Genomic DNA, 6,425 nt, shown 5'->3' on the forward strand with positions numbered 1-6,425 from the left:
ACACTCAGGGGGGCAAATTTCCTACTAGTTTGAAGGGGAAAGTGATACCCGGCTGATGGAGATATATTTCAGACAAGGCATCGGATCTTTCCACACTTATCATCACACCATATGAACAGTTTTCTCTTGTACTACCTAGAACCCTCTGTGTTTAGGCTGAATCAAGGTCTCTGGAGACCCTGTGGTGGTCAAGCTGGCTTGGGGGAATCAGAGGTGGGAGGATGACTTTTCTATCTATTATTATTCTGCATCTTTTGAAAATTGTATTGTGAACGTGTATCATTTCATTTGAAAAGCTTAAGTTGTTTTAAAGACTTGATTGAGACTGAGAAGGAAAACTGAAGTCTCTGTTGTCTGGTCAGTAAAGCCTCCTGGATTTACTGTAGTAAATCTGTACTTGGATTTACAAGTAGTTTCATAACCTACTTGTTCATCTGATTCACGACTTTGTTGTGTGATCTTTTAGTTTAAGAACCTCTTCCTGAGAACCACACCCCCAACCTGGGTTATCTAATAGAATCTAAACAGGTCAATTTCTGTGTGACATCTCATTTTCTTCCACCCCACTTTTTGTTTGCCATCAGCAAACAAAACATCTTTTTAAGCACAGACGATCTACCTCAAGTTTGAGATCAGGATTACAGGCAGGTGCCAGCCTTGCTATTTACTAGCTATGTGACCTTCTTCAGGGCACAGAAAATGCTTTGGGATTCGGTTTCCTCGTGTGGGACTGTGAAAGGTGCACCCACTAGATCAGGGGTCAGAGTGGGTGGGTTCAATTTCTGGGTCTGCCACTTGGTTGCTGTGTGACCTCAGATATGTTGCCTGGCCTGTGAGCTTTGGTTTCTATGAAATGGGTGCAACTCTTATTTTTGGGAGTAAGGGAGGTTGTGAAAGAGATCAGAGATACGAGGTGGCTGACAAGCGGCTGACGTCTGAGACACAGGGGCTCTCGAGACATATTAGCATCTTTTTCTTCCTCTTCACTTCCTTCTGTTTTTGTTGCTGTTGTTGTTTCCTTGTTTGTTTTGCTTTGTAAAACCGGCCTGTTATCCAGATCCCCAGCCTCTCATCGTGTTTTATAAACTGCAAAGCAGAAAGCAGAATATGTGGTTGTTTTGGCACCAGGCAGACAGAAACGGGGCCCCAGGCTGTGAATTTCTCTGACCTCTCTAAACTGTGCTTGAATTCCAGAGGAGAGCTCTGTTTTTCTAGGTGGAAGTTAGGTAAACTTTTCTGGGAGCTTGCCCCAGGCAACAAGCTGGGGGCTGGGGACTACCTTCCTGAAGTCCTTCCCTTGATTAGCAGAAGAGACTCATCATGGTGGGGCCACCTGGGTGCTGGCTCACTGCCTCCAGGTGAGAAGCTGCTCAGGCTTTCGAATTTTCTTTCTTTCTTTCTTTCTTTCTTTCTTTCTTTCTTTCTTTCTTTCTTTCTTTCTTTCTTTCTTTCTTCTTTCTTTCTTTCTCTCTTTCTAATTTTTTTTTAAGTTTATTTGTTTTTGAGAGAGAGAGACAGAGACAGAGAGACAGAGTGTGAGCAGCGGAGGGGCACAGAGACAGGGAGGCACAGAATCTGAAACAGGCTCCAGGCTCTGAGCTGTCAGCAAAGAGTCTGATGTGGGGCTCAAACTTACTTACGAACTGGGAGGTCATGACCTACCCCGAAATAACCGACTGAGCCACCCCTGAAGCGCTTTTTTTTAATGAGAGTAATCTTTACACCCAACTCAAAGTCTCAAACTCACGACCCCAAGATCAAGAGTCACATGCTCTACTCACTGAGCCAGCCAGATGCCCCTAATAGTGCATTATTAAAAACCTATTCACATACAGAAGACAGATAAGGATGATGATGTTAATAATGCTAATAATAGTAATAATAAACCACACCTGCTGTTCAGTATGTATACTGTGCTCTGGGGGAAGTCAGAATGCCTTCAGCCCAGTACTGATTATTAAAGATGTTATTGCAGGGGCTTCTAGGTGGCTCAGTCGGTTAAGTGTCTGACTTTTGATTTCAGCTCAGGTCATGATCTCACAGTTTGTGAGATCAGGCCCCATGTCGGCCCCATGTTAGGCTCTGCGCTGACAGCACAGAACCTGCTTGGGATTCTCTCTCTTTCTCTTTCTCTCTCTGGACCTTTCCCCCTTATTCACTACCTCGCTCTCTCTCTCTCAAAATAAATAAAGTTAAAAAAAAAAAAAAGATGTTACTGCATTTGTATCTCCTCTGAGATTTTACTCCTACAAGCTCATCTAGGTAGGTATAAAATAAAAGTTCTAAGCCAGACACACTAAGAGAAGGGAAGAGAGAGGACAGTTATTCTAAAAATTGGCAATTTTGTCATTTTAACTAGTTTGGACATGAGCCAGGGGTACAAGTGGAAGTTCAGAAAAGTCATTAAGACGCTTGGCTCTGCCACTTAGTGGATTTGTAGTCTTTATTAAATAAGCAACTCTCCCTGGGTCTCAATTTCCCTGTCTCAAGGTGAGGAAAATCGGTGAAATCATATCTAACACTTCCTAGCTCTAAGTTTCCTAGGCCAGAGGCTTACACGCTGAAATTCTTTGAAATTCTTCTGTGTCAACTCTGTCCTCTTCTGTGGACAAAGAGGGAGGAGAGAAGCCTTCCCAGTTCTGATAGAGCAGCTAACACATGCCAGGCATTGCGTGAGGGATCTTGTGTACATTAATGTATACATTAACTCGTGGGACAGCAGAGCTGTCTTAATTTGACTAGCGATCTTAAGAAGGGGGTGGGCACACACACGAGTGGTATCATGAGGTTCTCTTATTTATGTATTATTAAGAACACAAGGAAATAGGTAATCGACAGAAATGGATAGATGGAAGTATCTATGCATATAAAATCACTCTAAATGGTTTATACAGACATAAATTACATATATATGTGTGGCACATAATTGAAATTTTACATTAGGAATGTAAAATTAAAGAAAAGAAAGAGTTGTTATCCTGGACACTGGAAGTAAGAACATCGCAGTTAACCTACCAAATAGATACTTTACTTTGGGGGGAATTGAGAGCTCATAATATGCTTAAACAAAGTATAAATCACAGGTGGGCTATTTCTCAATCCATTATTTCCTTTCTTCCCTGGCTAAAAAAAATTACGCATGCAATTCACTAAATCATTCTCATTGTGAAAGAGTCCAGCCATACAGAGCCAAGAGCCCTGGGGCGTTCCCACTGCCCTCCTCCCAGCTCCAGCTGCGCTGACCTCTCACCAGAGGTAACCACAATGATCATTTTGGTGTGTGTTCTGCCCACTTTCAAATTACAGTTTCATTATTGCTATCCTTAAGTTGTTGCCTTAAGGAAAAAGAGCCTGGAAAGAATAAGGGGAAAGTGGGATTCAGTAACCTACAAAATATTTTAGGCAGGACACTTTGCAAAATGCAGCGGGCAGAAGTGGAAGTGGAGCCGTGTGTGGTTTCCAGGGCAGGGCTTCGGGCCACGTCCACCTTGGTAAATACCGCTGGTTGGCTCTGGCTCTGGCCTGCCTGCTAGACAGCCAAACACAGGAAACCTGACAAATCCTCACATCCTTCACTTCTTTATTTTTATTCTTTATACTCATCAGTCTCCTGTACCCCGATAACAGCTGGGCATGGCAGTTTCTCTTACACACAGTAGCAAGGACCTACTTTCTCTCCTTCTCTTTCCTTGCTGAAGCACAATGTCAAGGGCATGTCTAGGCCAGGTCAGAGAATGTTACATCAGAGATACTGCTGCTATATTTACCCCCACTTGTCTTTCAAGCAAAGCAATTTGTATGATGAGAAACAGTAGAGACGGGCTGTCCTGGGTTATCTTCAGGGAAGGAAAACATTGAATTTTAAAGCCGTGTATGATTTTATGTTGCAATACATTTCTCCATTTCTCGGGGAGCAAAATTTCTTTTCCTCTTTCTTTTTGCCTTTTTAAAATTCTCTTTGAGGATGGAGTTAAAGAGACATTACTTCACCCCAGGCCTAGAGACCGACAGTTCCTAGTCACGGTTTAATCCATTCCAGGCTGTCACCGTAGCCTTGAGACAAGAGAGACTAAACAGAATGACAAGCAAAATCATCACTGGGTTTGCTTTGCTATGGACGTTCCCATATTGGCCTCTGTAGCCCTCACACCCCCAACCCCCTCTGGACCAATTATTTTTATTCTCCAGGCCTCAGTTTCCTGCTCAGTAAAATAGGAAGAATGAATTCTGTTTCCCTTGGAAGAGCGTTGTTAGAAGAATAAATATGAAGAGGGTCTTGAGGGGGAAGGAAGGTTATTCAGCTCTGATCCAATTCAGCAATCCCTTCTTGAGTACATATTAAGTGTCAGCAGAGGGGACCATCCAGTCAGACATCTCACCTACGCTTAAGCAGTCAACAATATGATAACTGGTAGAAAACAAGATTTCAGAGAACCTTCCATCCCCCAAGTTTCAGAGGAGGGAGTGCTGGGGGAATTGGGAGAGGATTAGAGGAAGCTTCTAAGGGAGGAGTGGCGTTTGAGATAGGAGAGAACCAAAGGACATTCCTGAGAGAGAATAAAGAATAAAAGGAAGGGAGAGCCTGGGTGGCTCCGTCCGTGGAGCATGGGACTCTTGATCTAGGGGTTGAAAGTCTGAGCCCCATGTTGGGTATAGACATTACTGAAAAATAAAGGTCTTTATTTTTTTAATTTTTTAAAAAAAAAAAATTTTTTTTTTCCAACGTTTATTTTATTTTGGGACAGAGAGAGACAGAGCATGAATGGGGGAGGGGCAGAGAGAGAGGGAGACACAGAATCGGAAACAGGCTCCAGGCTCTGAGCTATCAGCCCAGAGCCTGACGCAGGGCTCGAACTCACGGAGTGTGAGATCGTGACCTGAGCCGAAGTCGGCCGCCCAACCGACTGAGCCACCCAGGCGCCCCCAAAAAATAAAGGTCTTTAAAGAGGAGGAGGAGGAGGAAGAGGAGGAGGAGGAGGAGGAGGAGGAGGAGGAGGAGGAGGAGGAAGAGGAAGAAGAAGAAGAAGAAGAAGAAGAAAGGTGCAGAGGAGCCAGAGCTCAGGATGAGCTCAGGGGACAATGAGTACCACAATCTGGCACATGACAGGGAGCACGGGTGATAAGATGGGTTCACACTGGAGAGGCTACAAAGTCTGTGCTTAATTCCGCAGGTGTCACCAGCATTTAGGTGAAGAGTGACATGATTGACCTAGTACTTTAGGGCGATTACTATAGCAGCTGGTGGGGCGGGGCGGCGGCGGTGGGGGAAGGGCAGCTTGGAGGGATAAAAGGAGCTTCAGTGAGGTGAGGGCACAGCACTGCAAAGCTTTCCTTGACCAGTTACCCACCGTGAACCTCTGAGTCCACTGCTGTTAAAGGAAGGATTTCCCTCCTAGCACTTACACATTCAACATTTATCCTTACCTGAGTCTGGTTTTGGTGGGTCTCTCTCTTTTCCAAGCGTGACTCCTAGCTCCCCATCAGACAGTGAGCTTCCTGTAAACAGGAACTTTATTTGTCCTTCACCCTCCTCTTTGTGCCAAGGCCCTCTACGCCATAGCCAGCTGTAGTCATCACTTAGGGAGAAAAGATTGCTGCTTAGCCTTCGGACCCAGACTACACTTTCCTTCTGCTTTTGTTCCAAGAGTTTTCCAACATCAGCCAAAATATCCAATGAGCTCAGGGCTTGCAAAGGAAATAGTCAGTAGGCAGATGGGGGAGGAGGAGATGTCCTGTGGCATAACAGAAGACCGATTTGGGTTATAGTCCTTTGAAAAAAATGTAAGGCAGCATTTCTTAACGGTTATTATAGTGCGAGGCATCTTGCACTTCAAACGCGTTATGGCATTGCATCCAGTTGGCAATCCGATGAGATGGTTACTGTTATTTTACAGATGAGAAAACTGATGTACAAAGTTCAATAATTTGGTCAATAACTCCTAACAAGTGACAGAGTCAGGATTTGAACAGTGTCTCTCTGCTGTCAAAGTCCATTACTTTAACCACTGTGGTCTATTGCTTCTTTTGCATTATGGACCTAGATATCCAGGTCAACGTATCTTCAGCCTTTCAACACATACCCTTCTTCTCCAGCACAATGGCAGTGTTGCTTGAATGTTTTACTAAAGAGTTGATCCATTTGGATTAAGACTTTGTTAGTGGAGATTAAGTTGCAAAGCCCTAACCTTTCACCACTCTACAGCTTTCAGGGGGGATCTCAGTGCTTCAAAAGATTTCAACCTGCCAGACAAATATCCTTTATTGATTAATTCAATTTCCCAACTCAGGCCTACTACACTGAGTTGATGGGACACCAGAAAAAACAAAGGAATCTGAGTAGCCTAAAAAGAATTGACAATTTCTCTTTAGACTCCTTTAAAATGGAGACAACAGCTCTCAGACTCCTTTTGGAGCCTCCAAGGTAG

General features: G+C 44.0%; 1 long non-coding RNA gene across 1 annotated transcript; it reads right to left on the minus strand.

Moving 5' to 3' along the window:
- Nucleotides 1-2,775: 2,775 nt before the first annotated feature.
- Nucleotides 2,776-6,078, minus strand: LOC147578255 (uncharacterized). The gene is made up of 2 exons (XR_015254992.1): nucleotides 5,425-6,078; nucleotides 2,776-4,069 (listed from the first exon to the last, which is right to left on the minus strand). It is a non-coding gene; the product is annotated as an uncharacterized LOC147578255 (long non-coding RNA).
- Nucleotides 6,079-6,425: the final 347 nt, after the last annotated feature.

This window comes from Puma concolor, chromosome C1 (genome assembly GCF_028749965.1).
Source record: "Puma concolor isolate L17-30 chromosome C1, mPumCon1.1.hap2, whole genome shotgun sequence".
NCBI lineage: Eukaryota > Metazoa > Chordata > Mammalia > Carnivora > Felidae > Puma > Puma concolor.